The sequence below is a fragment of the Cervus canadensis genome, chromosome 21, assembly GCF_019320065.1.
Source record: "Cervus canadensis isolate Bull #8, Minnesota chromosome 21, ASM1932006v1, whole genome shotgun sequence".
Lineage (NCBI taxonomy): Eukaryota > Metazoa > Chordata > Mammalia > Artiodactyla > Cervidae > Cervus > Cervus canadensis.
Window position 1 is genome coordinate 36,749,636 of NC_057406.1, and position 24,606 is coordinate 36,774,241.

The window sequence follows — 24,606 nt, forward strand, 5'->3', positions numbered from 1 at the left end:
CAACGAAAAAACAGAAAGAGAAATTAAGGAAACAATACCATTCACCACTGCAACAAAAAGAATAAAATACTTAGGAGTATATCTACCTAAAGAAACAAAAGACCTATACATAGAAAACTATAAAACACTGATGAGAGGAGGAGCCAAGATGGCGGAGGAGTAGGACGGGGAGACCACTTTCTCTCCTACAAATTCATCAAAAGAATAACTGAACGCAGAGCAAACTTCGCAAAACAACTTCGGATCGCTAGCTAAGGTCATCAGGCGCCCAGAAAAGCAGCCCATTGTCTTCGAAAGGAGGTAGGACAAAATATAAAAGATAAAAAGTGAGACAAAAGAGCTAAGGACGGAGACCCGTCCAGGGAAGGGAGTCTTAGGCGGCCTTGCTTGGGCTAGGGTCCGGGCCTGAGTGCCCTGAGGACAATCGGAGGGAGCTTCTGTGAGGTGCCAACTTGAACTGTGGGAGACCAAAAGAGAGAAAATTAACCGGCCGGAACACACTGCCGGCCGTTCGCAGAACAAAGGGACGGAGAAAGTCCCAAGAAGAGGTCGCAGGCTGCGGACCCGCCCAGCCCCGCCGGAGGCAGGAGGCAGGGGGGAGGGGAAGGTCGCGGCGAGACACAGGGCGCAGCACCCGACCGGCGCGGGCGGGGACTGGGGCTGGGGACGCGGAGGGCGGAAGGCGCGCGCACCCGACTGGCGCCAGCGGAAACTGAGACTGGGTCCGCGGAAGGGAGTGAGTGTGCCACACCTGGGGATAGTGCGCCCATCAAGCCCCTCGCTGCCTGGACCGCTCTGGCGGGGAAGGCACAGAGAGCAGGCGCAGCTTTTCCTTCCGCGCTTTTGTGTAACACCCGAGGGCTGGAACCTAGCGCAGCGCGGGGCGCGCTCCATATAGAACAGCCGGGAGCCTGAGCAGCGCAGACGGAGAAAGCAGCGTCAGCCCCTCCCCGCAGCGTCAGCTCCGCCCCGCAGCGCCAGCCCCTCCCCGCAGCGTCAGCCCCGCCCCGCAGCGCCAGCCCCTCCCCGCAGCGTCAGCCCCGCCCCGCAGCGCAATGGAACTAGCTAACTGAATAAGAGTCCACCTCCGCCCGCCTGTGTCAGGGCGGAAATGAGGCTCTGAAGAGACCGGCAAACAGAAGCCAAATAAACAAAGGGAACCGCTTCAGAAGGGACTGGTGCAACAGATTAAAATCCGTGTAGAAAACACCGACTTCACCGGAAGGGCCCTGTAGATATCGAGAAGTGTAAGCTGGAACGAGGAGCTATCTGAAACTGAGCCGAACCCACACTGACCGCAGCAGCTCCAGAGAAACTCCTAGATATATTTTTACTTTTTTTTTCTAAGTAAGGAAAAAAAAAATTTTTTTTCTTCTTTTTATATTTTTTCTTTTTTATTTTTCCTCTTTTATTTTCCTTTAAAATTCCCTATTACTCCCCCATTACTCCTTAACTTTCATTTACATAGATTTTTACGATTTTTTAATTAGGGGAAAAAAAAATTTTTTTTTTGTGTGTGTTTTTTTTCTTTTTTTTTCTTTTTCTTTTTTCTTCTTTTTTTTCCTTTCCGTTTTCTCTTTTATTTTCTATTTTTCTTTTTCTCTTATTTCTTTTAAAGTCCTCTAGTACTCCTCTACTACTCTTCATTTTCATTTTCACTACACTATAACCTTACCAAAAAAAAAAAAGAAGCCCTATCTTTAAACTGAAGATTATTCTCTCCCAATCTTGACTCTCTGTTTTCTACCTCAGAACACCTCTATTTCCTCCTTTCCCTTTCTCTTCCCAATCCAATTCTGTGAATCCTTGTAGGTGTCTGAGATACGGAGAACACTCTGGGAACAGACAGCTGCGTAGATCTGTCTCTCTCCTCTTGAGTCCCCCTTTTTCTCCTCCTGCTCATCTCTATCTCCCTCCTCCCTTTTCTCCTGTTCATGTAACTCTGTGAACCTCTCTGGGTGTCCCTAACAGGGGAGAATCTTTTCGCCATTAACCTAGAAGTTTTACTTTCAGTGCTGTATAGTTGGAGAAGTCCTGAGACTACAGGAAGAATAAAACTGAAATCCAGAGGCAGGAAACTTAAGCCCAAAACCTGAGAACACCAGAAAACTCCTGACTACATGGAACTTTAAGCAATAAGTGACCGTCCAAAAGCCTCCATACCTACACGGAAACCAACCACCACCCAAGAGCCAGTAAGTTTTAGAGCAAGACATACCACGCAAATTCTCCAGCAACACAGGAACATAGCCCCGAATGTCAACATACAGGCTGCCCAAGGTGACACCTAACACATAGACCCATCTCAAAACTCATTACTGGGCACTCTATTGCTCTCCAAAAAGAAGAAATCAAGTTCCACGCACCAGTACACTGACGCAAGCTTCCCTAACCGGGAAACCTTGACAAGCCAATCGTCTAACCCCACCCACTGGGTAAATCCTCCACAGTAAAAAGGAACCACAGACCTCCAGAATACAGAAAGTCCACTCCAGACACAGCAATCTAAACAAGATGAAAAGGCAAAGAAATACCCAACAGGTAAAGGAACATGAAAAATGCCCACAAAGTCAAACAAAAGAGGAGGAGATAGGGAATCTACCTGAAAAAGAATTTAGAATAATGATAATAAAAATGATCCAAAATCTTGAAAACAAAATGGAGTTACAGATAAATAGCCTGGAGACAAAGATTGAAAAGATACAAGAATTGTTTAATAAAGACCTAGAAGAAATAAAAAAGAGTCAATTAAAAATGAACAATGCAATGAATGAGATCAAAAACACTTTGGAGGGAACCAAGAGTAGAATAACGAAGGCAGAAGATAGGATAAGTGAGGTAGAAGATAAAAATGGTGGAAATAAATGAAGCAGAGAGGAAAAAAGAAAAAAAGGATCAAAAGAATGAGGACAACCTCAGGGACCTCTGGACACTGTGAAACGGCCCCAACATTTCGAATCATAGAGTCCAGAAGAAGAAGACAAATAAGAAAGGCCATGAGAAAATAATCGAGAGAATAATAGCTGAAAACTTCCCTAAAATGGGAAAGGAAATAATGACACAAGTCCAAGAAACCCAGAGAGTCCCAAACAGGATAAACCCAAGGTGAAACACCCCAAGACACATATTAATCAAATTAATAAAGATCAAACACAAAGAACAAATATTAAAAGCAGCAAGGGAGAAACAACAAATAACACACAAAAGGATTCCCATAAGGATAACAGCTGACCTATCAATAGAAACCCTCCAGGCCAGAAGGGAATGGCAGGACGTCCTGAAAGTAATGAAAGAGAATAACCTACAACCTAGATTACTGTATCCAGCAAGGATTTCATTCAGATATGAAGGAGAACTCAAAAGCTTTACAGATAAGCAAAAGCTGAGAGAATTCAGCACCACCAAACCAGCTCTTCAACAAATGCTAAAGGATCTTCTCTAGGCAGGAAATGCAGAAAGGTTGTATAAACGTGAACCCAAAACAACAAAGTAAATGGCAACGGGACCACACCTATCAATAATTACCTTAAATGTAAATGGGTTGAATGCCCCAACCAAAAGACAAAGATTGGCTGAATGGATACAAAAACAAGACCCCCATATATGCTGTCTACAAGGACCCACCTCAAAACAAGAGACACATACAGACTAAAAGTGAAGGGCTGGAAAAAAATATTTCATGCAAATGGAGACCAAAAGAAAGCAGGAGTCGCAATACTCATATCAGATAAAATAGACTTTCAAATAAAAGCTGTGAAAAGAGACAAGAAGGACACTACATTTACATGATCAAAGGACAATCAAGAAGAAGATTATAACAATTATAAATATATATGCACCCAACATAGGAGCACCGCAATATGTACGGCAAACACTAACGAGTATGTGAAGAGGAAATTAATATAACACCATTAATAGCGGGAACTTTAATACCCCACTCACAAACTATGGATAGATCAACTAAACAGAAAATTAACAACACAAACTTTAAATGACACATTGGACCTGCTAGAACTAATTGATACCTATAGGACATTTCACCCCAAAACAATCAACTTCACCTTTTCCTCAAGTGCACACGGAACCTTCTCCAGAATAGATCATATCCTTGGCCATAAATCTAGCCTTGGTAAATTCAAAAAAATTGAAATCATTCCAGTCATCTTTTCTGACCACAGTGCAGTAAGATTAGATCTCAATTACAGGAAAAAAATTGTTAAAAATTCAAACATATGGAGGCTAAATAACACGCTTCTGAATAACCAACAAATCATAGAAGAAATAAAAAAAAGAAATCAAAATATGTATAGAAATGAATGAAAATGAAAACACAACAACCCAAAACCTATGGGACACTGTAAAAGCAGTGCTTAGGGGAAGGTTCATAGCATTACAGGCTTATATCAAGAAACAAGAAAAAAGCCAAATAAATAACCTAACTCTACACCTAGAAGCAATTAGAAAGGAAGAATGAAGAAACCCCAGGGGTTAGCAGAAGGAAAAGAAATGCTTAATCAGGGCAGAAAATAAATGCAAAAGAAACTAAGGAGACCATAGGCAAAAAGTCAACAAAGCTAAAAGCTGGTTTTTTTTTTTTTTTTTACAAAATTGACAAACCATTAGCAAGACTCATTAAGAAGCAAAGAGAGAAGAACCAAATTAACAAAATTAGAAATGAAAATGGAGAGATCACAACAGACAACACTGAAATACAAAGGATCACAAGAGACTACTACCAGCAGCTCTATGCCAATAAAATGGACAACTTGGATGAAATGGACAAATTCTTAGAAAAGTATAACTTTCCAAAACTGAACCAGGAAAAAATAGAAGATCTTAACAGAGCCATCACAAGCAAGGAAATCAAAACTGTAATCAGAAATCTTCCAGCAAACAAAAGCCCAAGACCAGATGGCTTCACAGCTGAATTCTACCAAAAATTTAGAGAAGAGCTGACACCTATCTTACTCAAACTCTTCCAGAAAATTGCAGATGAAGGTAAGCTTCCAAACTCATTCTATGAGGCCACCATCACCCTAATTCCAAAACCAGACAAAGATGCCACAGAAAAAGAAAACTACAGGCCAATATCACTGATGAACATAGATGCAAAAATCCTTAACAAAATTCTAGCAAACAGAATCCAAGAACATATTAAAAAAATCATACACCATGACCAAGTGGGCTTTATCCCAGGAATGCAAGGATTCTTTAATATCTGCAAATCAAACAATGTAATACACCACATTAACAAATTGAAAGATAAAAACCATATGATTATCTCAATAGATGCAGAAAAAGCCTTTGACAAAATTCAACATCCATTTATGATGAAAACTCTCCAGAAAGCAGGAATAGAAGGAACATACCTCAACATAATAAAAGCTATATATGACAAACCCACAGCAAGCATCACCCTCAATGGTGAAAAATGGAAAGCATTTCCCCTGAAATCAGGAACAAGACAAGGGTGGCCACTCTCACATATATTCAAATGTATGGAATTCTGGCCACAGCATCAGAGCAGAAAAAGAAGTAAAAGGAATCCAGATAGAAAAGAGAAGTGAAACTTCACTGTTTGCAGCATGACATGATCCTCTACATAGAACCCTAAAGACTCTACCAGAAATTACTAGAGCTAATCAATGAATATAGCAAAGTTGCAGGCTATAAAATTAACACACAGAAATCCCTTGCATTCCTATATACTAACAATGAAAAAAAGAAAGAGAAATTAAGGAAACAATACCATTCACCATTGCAACAAAAAGAATAAAATACTTAGGAGTATATCTACCTAAAGAAACAAAAGACCTATACATAGAAAACTATAAACACTGATGAAAGAAATCAAAGAGGACACAAACAGATGGAGAAATATACCATGTTCATGGATTGGAAGAATCAATATTGTCAAAATGGCTATACTACCCAAAGCAATCTATTGATTCAATGCAATCCCTATTAAGCTACAACGGTTTTTTCACAGAACTAGAACAAATAAATTTCACAATCTTGTATGGAATACAAAAACCTTAATACCAAAATAATCTTGAGAAAGAGAATGGAACTGGAGGAATCAACCTGCCTGACTTCAGACTCTACTACAAAGCCACAGTCATCAAGACAGTATGGTACTGGCACAAAGACAGAAATATAGATCAATGGAACAGAATAGAAAGCCCAGAGATAAATCCACGAACCTATGGACACCTTATCTTTGACAAAGGAGGCAAGGATATACAATGGAAAAGAGACAACCTCTTTAACAAGTGATGCTGGGAAAACTGGTCAACCACTTGTGAAAGAATGAAACTAGAACACTTTCTAACACCATACACAAAAATAAACTCAAAATGGATTAAGATCTAAATGTAAGACCAGAAACTATAAAACTCCTAGAGGAGAACATAGGCAAAACACTCTCCGACATAAATCACAGCCAGATCCTCTATGACCCACCTCCCAGAATATTGGAAATAAAAGCAAAACTAAACAAATGGGACCTAATGAAACTTAAAAGCTTTTCCACTACAAAGGAAACTATAAGTAAGGTGAAAAGACAGCCCTCAGATTGGGAGAAAATAATAGCAAATGAAGAAACAGACAAAGGATTAATCTCAAAATATAGAAGCAACTCCTGCAGCTCAATTCCAGAAAAATAAATGACCCAATCAAAAAATGGGCCAAAGAATAAAACGACATTTCTCCAAAGAAGCTACAGATGGCTAACAAACACATTGAAAGATGCTCAACATCACTTCAATTATTAGGAGAAATGCATCAAAACCACAATGAGGTACCATTACACGCCAGTCAGGATGGCTGCTATCCAAAAGTCTACAAGCAATAAATGCTGGAGAGGGTGTGGAGAAAAGGGAACCCTCTTACACTGTTGGTGGGAATGCAAACTAGTACAGCCGCTATGGGAAACAGTGTGGAGATTTCTTAAAAAACTGGAAATAGAACTGCCATATGACCCAGCAATCCCACTTCTGGGCATACACACTGAGGAAACCAGATCTGAAAGAGACACATGCACCCCAATGTTCATTACAGCACTGTTTATAATAGCCAGGACATGGAAGCAACCTAGATGCCCATCAGCAGATGAATGGATAAGGAAGCTGTGGTACATATACACCATGGAATATTACTCAGCCGTTAAAAAGAATTCATTTGAACCAGTCCTAATGAGATGGATGAAACTGGAGCCCATTATACAGAGTGAAGTAAGCCAGAAAGATAAAGAACATTACAGCATACTAACACATATATATGGAATTTAGAAAGGTGATAACGATAACCCTATATGCAAAACAGAAAAAGAGACACAGAAATACAGAACAGACTTTTGAACTTTGTGGGAGAATGTGAGGGTGGGATATTTCAAAAGAACAGCATGTATACTATCTATGGTGAAACAGATCACCAGCCCAGGTGGGATGCATGAGACAAGTGCTCGGCCTGGTGCACTGGGAAGACCCAGAGGAATCGGGTGGAGAGGGAGGTGGGAGGGGGGATCGGGATTGGGAATACATGTAAATCCATGGCTGATTCATATCAATGTATGACAAAACCCACTGGAAAAAAAAAAATCCTTATCAGATAAAAAAAAAAAAAAAAGAAAGTGAAAGAGGAGAGTGAAAAAGTTGGCTTAAAGTTCAACATTCAGAAAACTAAGATCATGGCATCTGGTCCCATCACTTCATGGCAAATAGATGGGGAAACAGTGGAAACAGTGGCTGACTTTATTTTGGGGGGTTCCAAAATCACTGCAGATGGTGATAGCAGCCATGAAATTAAAAGACACTTACTCCTTGGAAGGAGTTATGACCAACCCAGACAGCATATTTAAAAGCAGAGACATCACTTTGCCAACAAAGGTCCATCTAGTCAAGGCTATGGTTTTGCCAGTGGTCATGTATGGATGTGAGAGTTGGACTATAAGGAAAGCTGAACGCCAGAGAATTGATACTTTTGAGCTGTGGTGTTGGAGAAGACTCTTGAGAATCCTTTGGACTGCAAGGAGATCCAACCAGTCCATCCTAAAGGAGATCAGTCCTGGGTGTTTATTGGAAGGACTGATGCTGAAGCTGAAACTCCAATACTTTGGCCATCTGATGCGAAGACCTGACTCACTTGAAAAGACCCTGATGCTGGGAAAGATTGAAGGCAAGAGGAGGAGGGGACGACAGAGGATGAGATGGTTGGATGGCATCACCGACTCAGTGGACATGGGTTTCGGTGGACTCCGGGAATTGGTGATGGACAGGGAGGCCTGGCGTGCTGCAGTTCATGGGGTCGCAAAGAGTCAGACACGACTGAATGACTGAACTGAACTGAACATTAGCCTGCATAATAATCACTCTCTTGGTCCTCCTTAGATGGTATTTTGAGAAAGAAATGATGGATGTAGATGCTATCTACAAAGGAATGTATGATAATGAAGACACTGACTAATTCCACTGGAGAGAAAGAGGCTAGGTTCCATAATATCCATGACAAGTTGACCATAAAGTCTCCTATGTCTGCATGGCCAAGGGAAATGAATGATACATCTATCAGCCTTCTTTGAAGCCATCATTTGAGCTATTCAAAAGTCTAATTTGGAGATATACTTTTACTACCAATCTCTACCCCATCTCAACTAGCAAGTCTTTACTCACATCCCTGTCACCCCTCCTCCATTTCCCCCACTCATGCACACCTGCATTGAAGCCCTTCCCTTGGGAAAGCAGATCTGAGTCTGAGGCCTGCTCTGGGGTTTGCTCAAAGATGATCTGTAAATTACCAAGCTGAAAGTTGGTAAAATAAACCCAGAAACCTATTTTAGAAACACAGTTTAGGGAATTTCCTGGCAATTTAGTGGTTAAGACTTAGCACTTTCCCTGCCGAGGGCCTGGGTTCAATCTCCTGTTGGGGAACTAAGATCCTGCAAACCATGCAGCATGGCCAAATAAATAAAATTAAAACTTTATTTACAAAAAACAGTTTCAAATATATTTACAGGATTCTCTGACTATTCCCATGTCAAATATTTTGTAGCACTTTTCCTATTTAAGTTATATCATTACAAAGAGAAGAGGCATGTCTACAATGAGGACTGTTTTTATTTATTATTTTTTAAATCTTATCTTTAAATACAACACATTATTAAATTTCTACAGACTAAGGTGTTATCTGACTTGTTTTCACAGCATGTCATGAGTCCAGAACTGAACTTGGGCTTCTCTGATGGCTCAGTGGGTAAAGAATGCAAGAGACACAGGACTGAGCTCCAGCCACAAGACTGGTGAACCATCTCAGAGCGCTGCCTTTCCTGCCCAGGTGCAGAAAACAAAGAGGGCACTGACAGCCCACTTGGGGTGGAGACGATCTGCCCAAGTATCATCTGACTTACTCCTCATCCCTCACCTTTCCCAAACAACTACCTTTCTTCTTCTTTCCCTTCTTTGTTGCCATGAAATATATTTCCTCTGTACTCCCAGGGGTATAAGAAGAGAGGAGGTTGAGGGTACACTGTTTGATCCTTGGGTGGCTCAGGAAATCCTATAAGAAATCTAATATTCAGATCCATTCAAGACTTTCCTACCACTGGCTCCATCCTGGGGTCCTTTGAGACCACATAAACATTTACTTCTTTCTCCCAGGGTCTTCCTCACTGGAATCCTCTTCTGCCTGGCTATACCTAGAAATACATGTACTTGGAGTGGAGGGTAGTGGAAAGTAGTGGAAAAAGATCAGAGGTTGGAGAGATATGGGTAGCACATCTTTGCATAAAGATGTTTATTAGGATGTGATCCTAGCAGGTGAATCATCCTGTGGGCTGGGCTGCTGTGGTCAATGGCAATTCTGGCCTCAGGCAGAAATGTAGAGCAAGAGACATTTGCTGAAACATCCGCTATATTGCTTTGCACAGCACTGGCTACCCAGAGTTCTCTGTATTCTGTGGTGTCTTTTCTCTCCTGATAGATATATCAAAGTGCTTCCTCCATAGCTCAGTTGGTAAAGAATATGCCTGAGATGCTGGAGATGCCAGTTTGATTCCTGGGTCAGGAAGATCCAGCTGGAGAAGGGTTAGGCTACCCACTCCAGTATTCTTGGGCTTCCCTTGTGGCTCAGCTGGGAAAGAATCCACCTGCAATGTGGGAAACCTGGGTTCAATCCCTGGGTTGGGAAAATCCCCTGGAGAAGGGAAAGGCTACCCACTCCAGTATTCTGGCCTGGAGAATTCCATGGACTGTATAGCCCATGGGGTCACAAAGACTCGGACACGACTGAGTGACTTTCACTTTTCAGATATACCAAGAAAACAATATACTGATCCACCCAATGACGTTTGCTTTGGATTCTGTGGTCTCTGTGTTTTCCCAGGTTGAATGTTTCTCCTGGATGCCAGCGAGCCTCTCATATTTTCCTATAATTTGCAGGGCATACATCACCTACTTAAGCATATACCTGAGCAATTGCTTAGTAAATATTTGTTCACTGAGAACAAAGTCTTTTCTGAAATCAAAGAATAAAATATCTCATGGTGAAATTTCTGTTACTATGACATGAAGATGCAAGATATTTGGGGGAAACAGAAACTTCAGAGTTCCAGCCACCTATGTGGTGTTCTTATAGGGTGTGAAGCACTAGAAGCTTCTCAGAACTTCTTTTCAGGATATCTATTGACACTGTGATGGCCCACACCTCCTTATTGCAACAGTATAAGCAAATATAAAACTTAAAGATTGGGCGAAAAATGAGGGGGATGGGGAAGGAGGCTTCAATTCTTCTGAAGATATATAAATGTTTTTCTAAATCTTTAAAAATACCTCTTCCCACCATCAAAGGATAAACAGCTTGTTTGGGATCCAAAGATTTATGAATATTTTTGTCCCTGTTCATCAGAGCCCCTGAAAAGGAACAGAGGAATGAAGTCTATTTAACAATAGTGCACACTCTACTGTTTAATGCATGTATGCATGCTGCATGCTAAGTCACCTCAGTTGTGTTTTGACTCTTTGCGACCATATGGACTGTAGCCCACCAGGCTTCTCTGTCCATGGGATTCTCCAGGCAAGAATACTGAAGTGGGTTGCCATTTCCTACTCCAAGGGATTTTTCCCGACCCAGAGATTGAACCCACTTCTCTTATGTCTCCTGCTTTGGTAGGCGGGTTCTTTACCACTAGTGCCACTGTTTAATAACTTATATTAATACTTTTTGGAAAAACTGTGACTTTTATAATTATATCAGGCTCTAAATTATTAGTTAAAATATCATAGTTTGTTAATCCTAATTAGTATAATTATTAGCCAATTTTTCCATTGTTGAAGGATTATTTTTATTGCCAGCTAAAGTTACTACTCTGATTTGCATCACAAAACTCTTAAGTGAGTTGGCAAAATGTGAAAACATTACAAAACATCCCTTGAGATGCACTGGATACGTGTTGGAATATTTTTTATTCCTCTGGGTAAACAATGGAGAACTTGGCTTTTCTATTAATTCTTACCTCAGCAAATTTTTTTTGGACAATGATAAATCTCTGGTGGCTCAGTGGTAAAGAACCAACATACCAGAGCAGGAGACTTGGGTTTGATCCATGGGTTGGGAAGATCCCCTGAAGAGGGAAATGGCTACCCACTCCAGTATTCTTGCCTGGAGAATCCTATGGACAGAGGAGACTTTTGGGCTACAACCTCTGGGATTGCAAAAGAGTCAGACATGACTTATTGACTGAACAACAACAACAAAAATTGCCATAACAGAAATAACTTTTCTTGTTTTATAAGGGCAGTTTCTAGTACAGAGTTCATTCCAGTGTTATTTCTGCTTAAATGGATAGGAAATAGAGTCAGGGGTCTTTGGAAATACCAATATGGTATAGTAGCTAAATAAAACAGTGATAATTATTTTCTCAAAAATCTGTGCTGTTGTATTTTCACTGCTAATGAAAAAGCTAGCATGGGTTAATAAATTTTCCTCGTTCATATATATATGTGTGTGTATATATATATATATATGTATCTATATATATAATTTTCTTATAAGTGTGCAGTATTAATTAAAAATTGGAGAACTGGAGGAGCTAAGATGGCGGAGGGATAGGATGGGGAGACCACTTTCTCCCCTACAAATTCATCAAAAGAACATTTGAACGCTGAACAAACTTCACAAAACAACTACTGACTGCTAGCAGAAGACATCAGGCGCCCAGAAAAGCAGCCCATCGTCTTCGAAAGGAGGTAGGGCAAAATATAAAAGATAAAAAGAAAGACAAAAGAGCTAGGGATGGAGACCCATCCCGGGAAGGGAGTCATAATAGAGGAAGTTTCCAAACACCAGGAAACCCTCTCACTGGTGGGTCTGGGGAAAGTTTTCGAATCTTGGAGTGCAACCTAACTCGGAGGAAAAATAAATAAACCCCACAGATTACATGCCTGAAAGCAACTCCCAGCAGAAAAGTACGCCAGACGCCTGCATCCACCACCAGCAAGTGGGGGAAGAACAGAGAGGAACGGGCGGCATTGCTTAAGGTAAGGACCGGGACTGAATGCCCTGAGGGCAATCGGAGGGAGCTAACGTGAGATAGCAACTTAAACTGTGGGATAGCAAGAGAGAGAGAGAGAAAATTAACCGGCAGAACACACTTCCGGCCGTTCGCAGAACAAAGGGACTGAGCAATTGCAGAGAAGAGCTAGCCGGCGGTGGACCGGCCCATCCTGCTGGAGGCAGGAGGCAGGCGGGAGGGGAAAGGGGCAAACTCGGCCCCAGAGACGGCACCCCCTACCAAACTGCGAACAGGCCTCCAGCTTCTAATCAAAGACTTCCTGAGATTCTGGATGGTCGACATCCGCTGGGAGGGTCGCAGCTAGAGGCCAGCTCCCGAGAACAGACACAAGGCGCATGTACCCGACGGGCGCATGTGGAAACTGAGGCTGGGACCCTGGAGGAGAGAAGGTGCACCGCACCCGGGGAGAATGCACCCGGTAAGCTCCTGGCTGCCTGAGCAGCTTGGGCGGGGAAGGCACAAAAGGCAGGCCCAACCGAATCTGCACTTTTGTGGAGAACCCGAAAACTGGAACCGCACGCAACTCAGGGCCCGCTCCCTATAGAGCAGCTGGGAGCCTGAGCAGTGTAGACAGGGAGAGCACACACCCATGAGTGGGGCAAACCCAGTGTGGCTGGATCACTGCGAGTGCTCCCCACACAGGCCAGTGATATCTGTCTGCAGCGCCCCTCCCTCCCCACAGTGCGACTGAACAAGCGAAGCTGAACAAGAGACCACCTCCGGCAGACTGTGTCAGGGCAGAAATTAGACACTGAAGAGACCTGTAAACAGAAGCCAAATAAACAAAGGGAACCGCTTCAGAAGTGACCGGTGTAAGAGATTAAAATCCTTGTAGATGACACCGACTACACCGGAAGAGGCCTATAGATATCGAGAAGTGTAAGCTGGAACGAGGAGCTATCTGAAACTGAACCGAACCCACACTGACTGCAACACTCCAGAGAAATTCCTAGATATATTTATACTTTTCTTTTAAATTAAAACAAATTTTTTTTCTTTTCTTTTTTTTCTCTTTTATTTTCATTTAAAATTCCCTATTACTCCTCCATTACTCCTTAACTTTCATTTTCATATATTTTTACTAATTTTTTTAATTAGAAAAAAAATTTTTTTCCTTTTTAAATTTTTTTCTCTTATTTTCTTTTAAAGTCCTCTATTACTCCTTAATTTTCATTTTCATTTCACTATAACCTTGCAAAAAAAAATAAAAAAAGAAGAGGCCCTATTTTTAAACTGAAATTCATATATATTTTTAAAAATTTTTGTGCTTTTGTTTTTGTTTTTAATATTGAATTTTTAAGAGTCTACTCTACTCTAGATTTTTAATCTTTGTTTTTTCAGTATTTGATATCAATTTTGGACATTTAAGAATCCAATATTCAGTACCCATTTTTACTCAGGAGTGTGTTGATTACTCTCTCCCACTTTTGACTCTCCATTTTCTCCCTCAGATCACCTCTATTTCCTCACTTCCCCTTCTCTTCCCAATCCGATTCTGTGAATCTCTATGGGTGTCTGGGCTACGGAGAACACTTTGGGAACACAGAACTGTGTAGATCTGTCTCTCTCCTCGTGAGTGCCCCTTTTTCTCCTCCTGCTCATCTCTATCTCCCTCCTCCCTCTCCTCTTCTTCATGTAACTCTGTGAACCTCTCTGGGTGTCCCTCACGGTGGAGAATCTTTTCACCATTAACCTAGAAGTATTATTATCAGTGCTGTATAGTTGGAGAAGTCTTGAGGCTACTGGAAGAATAAGACTGAAATCCAGAGGCAGGAGACTTAAGCCCAAAACCTGAGAACACCAGAAAACTCCTGTCTACAGGGAACATTAAGTAATAAGAGACCATCCAAAAGCCTCCATACCTACACTGAAACCAACCACCACCCAAGAGCCAATCAGTTCCAAGCAAGACAAACTACGCAAATTCTCCAGCAATGCAGGAACATAGCCCTGAGTGTCAACATACCGGCTGCCCAAAGTCACCCCTAACACACAGACCCATCTCAAAACTCACCTCTGGACACTCCATTGCACTCCAGAGAGAAGAAATCCAGTTCCATGCACCAGAACACCGACGCAAGCTTCCCTAACCAGGAAACCTTGACAAGCCAATCGTCCAACAACAACCCACTGGGAGAAACCTCCACAATAAAAAGGAACCACAGACTACCAGCATACAGAAAGGCCACTCCAGACACAGCAATCTAAACAAGATGAAAAGGCAGAGAAATACCCAGCAGGTAAAGGAACATGAAAAATGCCCACCAAGTCAAACAAAAGAGGAGGAGATAGGGAATTTACCTGAAAAAGAATTTAGAATAATGATAATAAAAATGATCCAAAATCTTGAAAACAAAATGGAGTTACAGATAAATAGGCTGGAGACAAAGATTGAGAAGATGCAAGAAATGTTTAATAAGGATGTAGAAGAAATAAAAAAGAGTCAATTAAAAATGAATAATGCAATAAATGAGATCAAAAACACTCTGGAGGGAACCAAAAGAGTAGAATGAACTCAGTAGAATAACAGAGACAGAAGATAGGATAAGTGAAGTAGAAGGTAAAATGGTGGAAATAAATGAAGCAGAGAGGAAAAAAGAATCAAAAGAAATGAGGACAACCCCAGGGACATCTGGGACAATGTGAAATGCCCCAACATTCAAATCATAGGAGTCCCAGAAGAAGACAAAAAGAAAGGCCATGAGAAAATACTCGAGGAGATAATAGCTGAAAACCTCCCTAAAATGGGGAAGGAAATAGCTACACAGGTCCAAGAAACCCAGAGAGTCCCAAACAGGATAAACCCAAGGTGAAACACCCCAAGACACATATTAATCAAATTAACAAAGATCTAACACAAAGAACAAATATTAAAAGCAGCAAGGGAGATACAAAAAATAACACATAAAGGAATTCCCATAAGGATAACAGCTGATCTATCAATAGAAACCCTTCAGGCCAGAAGGGAATGGCAGGACATACTTCAAGTAATGAAAGAGAATAACCTACAACCTAGATTGCTGTACCCAGCAAGGATCTCATTCAGATATGAAGGAGAATTCAAAAGCTTTACAGACAAGCAAAACCTGAGAGAATTCAGCACCACCAAACCAGCTCTTCAACAAATGCTAAAGGATCTTCTCTAGACAGGAAACACAGAAAGGTTGTATAAACATGAACCCAAAACAACAAAGTAAATGGCAACGGGACCGTACCTATCAATAATTACCTTAAATGTAAATGGGTTGAATGCCCCAACCAAAAGACAAAGACTGGCTGAATGGATACAAAAACAAGACCCCTATCTATGCTGTCTACAAGAGACCCACCTCAAAACAAGGGACACATAGAGACTGAAAGTGAAGGGCTGGAAAAAAAAAATTTCACGCAAACGGAGACCAAAAGAAAGCAGGAGTCGCAATACTCATATCAGATAAAATAGACTTTAATATAAAGGCTGTGAAAGGAGACAAAGAATGACACTACATAATGATCAAAGGATCAATCCAAGAAGAAGATATAACAATTATAAATATATATGCACCCAACATAGGGGAACCACAATATGTAAGGCAAATGCTAACTAGTATGAAAGAGGAAATGAATAGTAACACAATAATAGTGGGAGACTTTAATACCCCACTCACAACTATGGATTGATCAACTAAATAGAAAATGAACAAGGAAACACAAACTTTAAATGACACAATGGACCAGCTAGACCTAATGGATATCTATAGGACATTTCACCCCAAAACAATCAATTTCACCTTTTTCTCAAGTGCACATGGAACCTTCTCCAGAATAGATCACATCCTGGGCCATAAATCTAGCCTTGGGAAACTCAAAAAAATGGAAATCATCCCAGTCATCTTTTCTGACCACAGTGCAGTAAGATTAGATCTCAATTACAGGAAAAAAAATTATTAAAAATTCAAACATATGGAGGCTAAATAACATGCTTCTGAATAACCAACAAATCACAGAAGAAATCAAAAAAGAAATCAAAATATGCATAGAAACGAGTGAAAATGAAAACACAACAACCCAAAACCTATGGGACACTGTAAAAGCAGTGCTAAGGGGAAGGTTCATGGCATTACAGGCTTACCTCAAGAGCCAAGAAAAAAGTCAAATGAATAACCTAACTCTATACATAAAGTAACTAGAGAAGGAAGAAATGAAGAACCCCAGGGTTAGTAGAAGGAAAGAAATCTTAAAAATTAAGGCAGAAATAAATGAAAAGAAACTAAAGAGACCATAGCAAAAATCAACAAAGCTAAAAGCTGGTTTTTTGAAAAGATAAACAAAATTGACAAACCGTTAGCAAGACTCAATAAGAAACAGGGGGAGAAGAACCAAATCAACAAAATTAGAAATGAAAATGGAGAGATCACAACAGACAACACTGAAATACAAAGGATCATAAGAGACTACTACCAGCAGCTCTATGCCAATAAAATGGATAACTTGGAAGAAATGGACAAATTCCTAGAAAAGTATAACTTTCCAAAACTGAACCAGGAAGAAATAGGAGATCTTAACAGACCCATCACAAGCACAGAAATTGAAACTGTAATCAGAAATCTTCCAGCAAACAAAAGCCCAGGACCAGATGGCTTCACAGCTGAATTCTACCAAAAATTTAGAGAAGAGCTAACACCTATCTTACTCAAACTCTTCCAGAAAATTGCAGAAGAAGGTAAGCTTCCAAACTCATTTTATGAGGCCACCATCACCCTAATTCCAAAACCTGACAAAGATGCCACAAAAAAAGAAAACTACAGGCCAATATCACTGATGAACATAGATGCAAAAATCCTTAACAAAATTCTAGCAAACAGAATCCAACAACATATTAAAAAAGTCATACACATGACCAAGTGGGCTTTATCCCAGGAATGCAAGGATTCTTTAATATCCACAAATCAATCAATGTAATACACCACATTAACAAATTGAAAAGATAAAAACCATATGATTATCTCAATAGATGCAGAAAAAGCCTTTGACAAAATTCAACACTCATTTATGATTAAAACTCTCCAGAAAAGCAGGATAGAAGGAACATACCTCAACATAATAAAAGCTATATATGACAAACCCACAGCAAGCATTACCCTCAATGGTGAAAAATGGAAAGCATTTCCCTGAAATTCAGGAACAAGACAAAGGGTGCCCACTCTCACCACTACTATTCAACATAGTGTTGGAAGTTTTTGGCCACAGCAATCAGAGCAGAAAAAGAAGTAAAAGGAATCCAGATAGGAAAAGAAGAAGTGAAACTCTCACTGTTTGCAGATGACATGATCCTCTACATAGAAAACCCTAAGACTCGACCAGAAAATTACTAGAGCTAATCAACGAATATAGTAAAGTTGCAGGATATAAAATTAACACACAGAAATCCCTTGCATTCCTATACACTAACAATGAGAAAACAGAAAGAGAAATTAAGGAAACAATACCATTCACCATTGCAACAAAAAGAATAAAATACTTAGGAGTATATCTACCTAAAGAAACAAAAGACCTATACATAGAAAACTATAAAACACTGATGAAAGAAATCAAAGAGGACACAAACAGATGGAGAAATACACCGTGTTCATGGATTGGAAGAATCAATATTGTCAAAATGACTATACTACCCAAGGCAATCTATAGATTCAATGCACTCCCTATCAAGCTACCAACGGTATTTTTCACAGAACTAGACAAATAATTTCACAATTTGTATGGAAATACAAAAAACCTCGAATAGCCAAAGTAATCTTGAGAAAGAAGAATGGAACTGGAGGAATCAACCTGCCTGACTTCAGACTCTACTACAAAGCCACAGTCATCAAGACAGTATGGTACTGGGCACAAAGACAGAAATATAGATCAATGGAACAGAATAGAAAGCCCAGAGATAAATCCACGAACCTATGGACACCTTATCTTCGACAAAGGAGGCAAGGATATACAATGGAAAAAAGACAACCTCTTTAACAAGTGGTGCTGGGAAAACTGGTCAACCACTTGTAAAAGAATGAAACTAGAACACTTTCTAACACCATACACAAAAATAAACTCAAAATGGATTAAAGATCTAAATGTAAGACCAGAAACTATAAAACTCCTAGAGGAGAACATAGGCAACACACTCTCCGACATAAATCACAGCAAGATCCTCTATGACCCACCTCCCAGAATATTGGAAATAAAAGCAAAAATAAACAAATGGGATCTAATGAAACTTAAAAGCTTTTGTACAACAAAGCAAACTATAAGCAAGGTGAAAGACAGCCCTCAGAATGGGAGAAAATATTAGCAAATGAAGCAACAGGCAAAGGATTAATCTCAAAAATATACAAGCAACTCCTGCAGCTCAATTCCAGAAAAATAAATGACCCAATCAAAAAATGGGCCAAAGAACTAAACAGACATTTCTCCAAAGAAGACATACAGATGGCTAACAAACACATGAAAAGATGCTCAACATCACTCATTATTAGAGAAATGCAAATCAAAACCACAATGAGGTACCATTACACGCCAGTCAGGGTGGCTGCTATCCAAAAGTCTACAAGCAATAAATGCTGGAGAGGGTGTGGAGAATAGGGAACCCTCTTACACTGTTGGTGGGAATGCAAACTAATACAGGCGCTATGGAGAACAGTGTGGAGATTTCTTAAAAAATTGGAAATAGAACTGCCATATGACCCAGCAATCCCACTTCTGGGCATACACACTGAGGAAACCAGATCTGAAAGAGACACATGCACCCCAATGTTCATTACAGCACTGTTTATAATAGCCAGGACATGGAAGCAACCTAGATGCCCATCAGCAGACAAATGGATAAGGAAGCTGTGGTACATATACATCATGGAATATTACTCAGCCATTAAAAAGAATTCATTTGAATCAGTTCTAATGAGATGGGTGAAACTGGAGCCCATTATACAGAGTGAAATAAGCCAGAAAGATAAAGACCAATACAGTATACTAACGCATATGTATGGAATTTAGAAAGATGGTAATGATAACCCTATATGCAAAACAGAAAAAGAGACACAGATGTACAGAACAGACTTTTGGACTCTGTGGGAGAAGGCAAGGGTGGGATGTTTTGAGAGAACAGCATTGAAACACGTATATTATCAAGGGTGAAACAGATCACCAGCCCAGGCTGGATGCATGAAACAAGTGCTCCGGGGCTGGTGCACTGGGAAGACCCAGAAGGATTGGGTGGAGAGGGAGGTGGGAGGGGGTATCAGGATGGGGAATACATGTAAATCCATGTCCGATTCATGTCAATGTATGGCAAAACCCACTACAATATTGTAAAGTAATTAGCCTCCAACTAATAAAAATAAATGGAAAAAAATTTAAAAAGATAATTGGAGAACTTTAAATTTAGTTATTTTTATTTATATATTATATATAGCATATACTATCTTTCATTATATAATTTATATAATTATATCCTAATTATATACATTACATATATAGTTTTCTTACAGGTATGCAATGTTAATTAAAAATTGAGGAGAACTTTAATAATTTTTCATGTTTTATAGGTTAAGTTTTAATTACAAAAAGTTCCTTATTTTGATTTGTAACTCTTCTTGGAACTGGAACATATTTCAACTAGGAAAACACAATAGGTCGTTAGTTACATAAGAACCAGCAATACCTAATTCAAAGGCTTGAGGCCAATTTATCCCATTGTACTTCTCATCCCTATTATTCTTGGCTAAGATCCAACTACAGAACTTTTGATCATTTATCTCCTAAATGCATAGCCTGATATGGCACTGTGATGCTTCTCCTTGATCTATTCTTTTTCCCCCACTATGTCTTCTGGAAACCCATTTCAGAATGTACCAATATTAATAAATCTAATGTTTTTCTTTTAGTGGTACCCTCATGGAGTGTTCTGTGGGGTGAATGCCCTGATAAGCCCACTCAGAGGTTGGGCCCTCTTGGGGTAGACTGATGCTTCAAGAGAACAGACTCAAAGTTCCATTGCACTGGGTAAAAAATGGGATGGGTAGGTGTAAGGGACATGAAAGTTTCTCCAGGAAGAGACAACAAGACTCAGCAGCTGGTGACCTAATGACAAACTTAGAAATGAGGATCTTTGGAAAAAAATGTTATGTGCTGAGTGATGTATCTAACCATGCTCAGTCCCAAATTCTTAAGTATATTTTGTATGTTGAGCTGTTGCTCCATGAAGTAGTTTTTCTTTGTAGGGAGAAGGTGAAGAAGTGCATCATCTTACTTCAAGTCTAATATGAGGTACAAAGTAAATTTGTCCTTGATCTAAAATGTCTCTGTATGTCTCTCCTTTCAACATCAAACATTTCTAGAAAGAATGGCCTACTGCCTATCTCCACTTGCTCAACTCTAGTATACCCGATACACTTTTTCTGGTCAAGATAAGCCCTGCCTGTGGCTTAAGCTACTATTAATAGCTGATTCTCAAAGTTGTTTTCCAATCTAATCTGCTCTCAGAAATTCAGGGTTAAGTACCCTTTTCTACATGGATGTTCTACAGGCCTGAACTTCATCTTGAAACTTCCAGGTCTTCATCAAAGTCAACACTTCAAATCTGAACTCCCCATCTTCTTCCCCTTTGTCCTAAATCTACTCCTTCTCAGGCTTTCTGCAACCTATTATTACCAGGACCCATCAAGCTATATATCACACTACACTCCCTCTTCAACCATCCTATTCAGTCATAAAACACTGCTGAATTTATCTTTAATGCATTGGTTGAACCCTTTTAAAATTTCTCTGTTAGAAAACTTACATGAAACTTACGACTCCCTTTTTAGAGGATAGCTTTTGTGTTTGTATTCATCACCAGTCTGTGAGTTCCCTGATGACAAAGACTGTCTTATCTTTTTCTTTGCTTATCTCTTTCTCTAGATTCTAGCTCTTAACAAACTGGATCACTTATCTATTGCTTCCTTACAAATCACCCCAAAATGCAGAGGCTCCAAAGAGCTCCTCTTTATTTGCTCATGATTCTGTGGGTCAGCGACAAGTGCAGGGCTCATCTGTGATGTCTGGTCTCTGCACCACGGGGTGCTGACTGAGCTCATTCATGCATTTGCAGTCAGTTGGCACATCAGCTGGGGACTGGCTGGTCTTTGGCTTCATGTATGCTTCTGGCGGTTGACCGAGGCTGTCGGCTGTGGTATCTTGATTCTCTGCCACATGACTTCTCATCACGCAGGCTTCCTCATACAGCAGTCTCAGAGCAGCCAGAGTTAGGGAGAAGAAGCTGCAAGGCCTCTTGAGGTCTAGACTCAGATCGTATCATGTCACCTCTGCCACATTTTTGTAAAGTCAAAGCAATGGCAAGGTCAGGCCAGATTCAATGGGTGGAGAAATAAACTACCTCCTGCTGGGAGGAACAGCAGAGTCATGCTGCACAGGAGCAGACACGTGAGTAGGAGTGATTCACTGGGACCACACATTGCTTCCGGCACAGAACTAAGTTTCACAAATGCCTGTAGAATGAATCAAATGGATGGCTGGGTGGATGGACAGATGAGGGTGGTTGAAAGACTGGATGGCCTGGCAGCTAGAACATCGGATTAGGAATCTTAGTTTTGCTGCTGCTTATTACTAATATTTGGGTGATATTTATTTCTCTTATATCCATGTTTCTTCACCCATAAAATAAAGGTAAAAGACTAGATGTAGTCTAAGGTCTTTCTTGAAATAACATTTATGATTCTGTAGCTATTAGTCATTTTATTATGCCATAGGTAGCAATAATTCCTTGCCATTTGCTTTTTCAAAGGACTTGATTCATCCATGGGTGCTGCACTGGGCTAAGGAAAAATCGTGTTGGTTCTCATTTCATGGGAATATCCCAAAGGTGTTTCTATTGTTAGTCAGCCAGCTAGAAGCAAGAACATGCCTGTAATAAGCATTCTCTCAGTTTTATTCATTTATTTTTTGTGTTAGTGCTTCCTTTGAAATGACTATCCAGACCTTCTATTTAACATTATTAAAATGTAATCCCTGTCCTGAAATGCAGTATCGAATGTATGGGCTTCCTCTTCATTCATTCCCCTTAATGGAGGCAGTTGGGAAAATATTGTTGGATACTTAGAAAAGATTAGGTTTGCTTAGGATTGTACTTACTTTGCAAGATATATTCTTTCAACTCTTTTCAACTTAGACTCTGTTTGGTATAAATCAAATAAAACATGTCAACTTATGAGTTTGCAAAGGCTTAATTGCCAGGTATCAAGTAAGTTATTTCCTTTGCACACTGAAAATAATATTTAATCTTTCAAGCCCCTGGAAGATCTTCAAATTACATAGTAGGACAGAGTTGAATTATATAAATATTGTTTGAGTTTTACTTTTTCAGCTCCTATTTGATATGAAACAGCATAACATGTTATTGATTTCTTCAATTTTCTGTTCAATATCAATTCACACCAATGGTGGTAAGATGAATGGGGAAGTTGCTGATAAAAATCCTAGGGGTTTAAGTTCATTGTATCTGTCTCAGTCCATTCAGATAATTAATCTTTTGATATCTTACTTGGCCTAGTCTCTTCCTATATGTTTTCAGGCTGGTTTTATTTGTTTATTTTAAGATAATTTTTATTGGGAGTTTAGTTGCTTTATAACGTTGTATTAGTTTCCTTTGTACAGCAAAATGAATCAGCTAAACATATATGTACATCCTCTCACTTTTGGACTTCCCATTCAGGTATATACAGAGGATTAAGTAGAGTTCCTTGTGCTATACATTATGTTCTCACTCAGTCAGTTAATCCGCTCAGTCTGTCCAGCTCTTTGTAACCCCAGGGACGGCAGCATGTCAGGCTTCCCTGTCCATCAGCAACTCCTGGAGCTTGCTCAAACTCATGGCCATCAAATCGGTGATGACATCCAACCAGCTCATCCTCTGTCATCCCCTTCTCCTCCTGCCCTCAATCTTCCCCAGCATCAGGGTCTTTTCCAACAAGTCAGTTCTTCACGACAGGTGGCCAAAGTATTGGAGTTTCAGCTTCAGCACCAGTCCTTCCAATGAACACCCAGGACTGATCTCTTTTAGGATGGACTAGTTGGATCTCCTTGCAGTCCAAGGATACTCAAGAGTCTTCTCCAACACCATAGTTCAAAAGCATCAATTCTTTGGTGCTCAGCTTTCTTTATCATCCGACACTCATATCCATACATGACCACTGGAAAAACCAGAGCCTTGTCTAGACGGACATTTGCTGGCAAAGTAACATCTCTGCTTTTTAATATGCTGTCTAGGTTGGTCATAACTTTTCTTCCAAAGAGTAAGCATCTTTTAATTTCATGGCTGCAGTCACCATCTGCAGTGATTTTGGAGCCCAAAAAAATAAATTCTGCCACTGCTTCCACAGTTTCTCCATCTATTTGCCATGAAGCAGTGGGACTGGATGCCATAATCTTTGTTTTCTGAGTGTTGAGCTTTAAGCCAAATTTTCTCTCTCCTCTTTCACTTTCATCAAGAAGCTCTTTAGTTCTTCACTTTCTGCCATAAGGGTGGTGTCATCTGTGTATCTGAGGTTATTGATTTCTCCTGGCAATCTTGATTCCAGCTTGTGTTTCATCCAGCCTGGTATTTCACATGATGTATAAGTTAAATAGGACTTCCCTGGTGGCTCAGATGGTAAAGTGTCTGCCTACAATGCGGGAGACCTAGGTTCAATCCCTGGGTTGGGAAGATCTCCTGGAGAAGGAAATGACAACCCACTCCCGTATTCTTGCCTGGAAAATCCCATGGGCAGAGAAGCCTAGTAGGCTACAGTCCATGGGGTCGCAAGAGTCGGACACGACTGAGGGACTTCACTTTCACTTTCTATAAGTTAAATAAAGCTGACAATATACAGCCTTGATGTACTTCTTTCCTAATTTGGAACCAGTCTGCTGCTCCATGTACAATTCTAACTGTTGCTTCCTGACCTGCATACAGATTTCTCAAGAGGCAGGTCAGGTGGTCTGGTATTCCCATCTCTTGAAGAATTTTCCACAGTTTGTTGTGA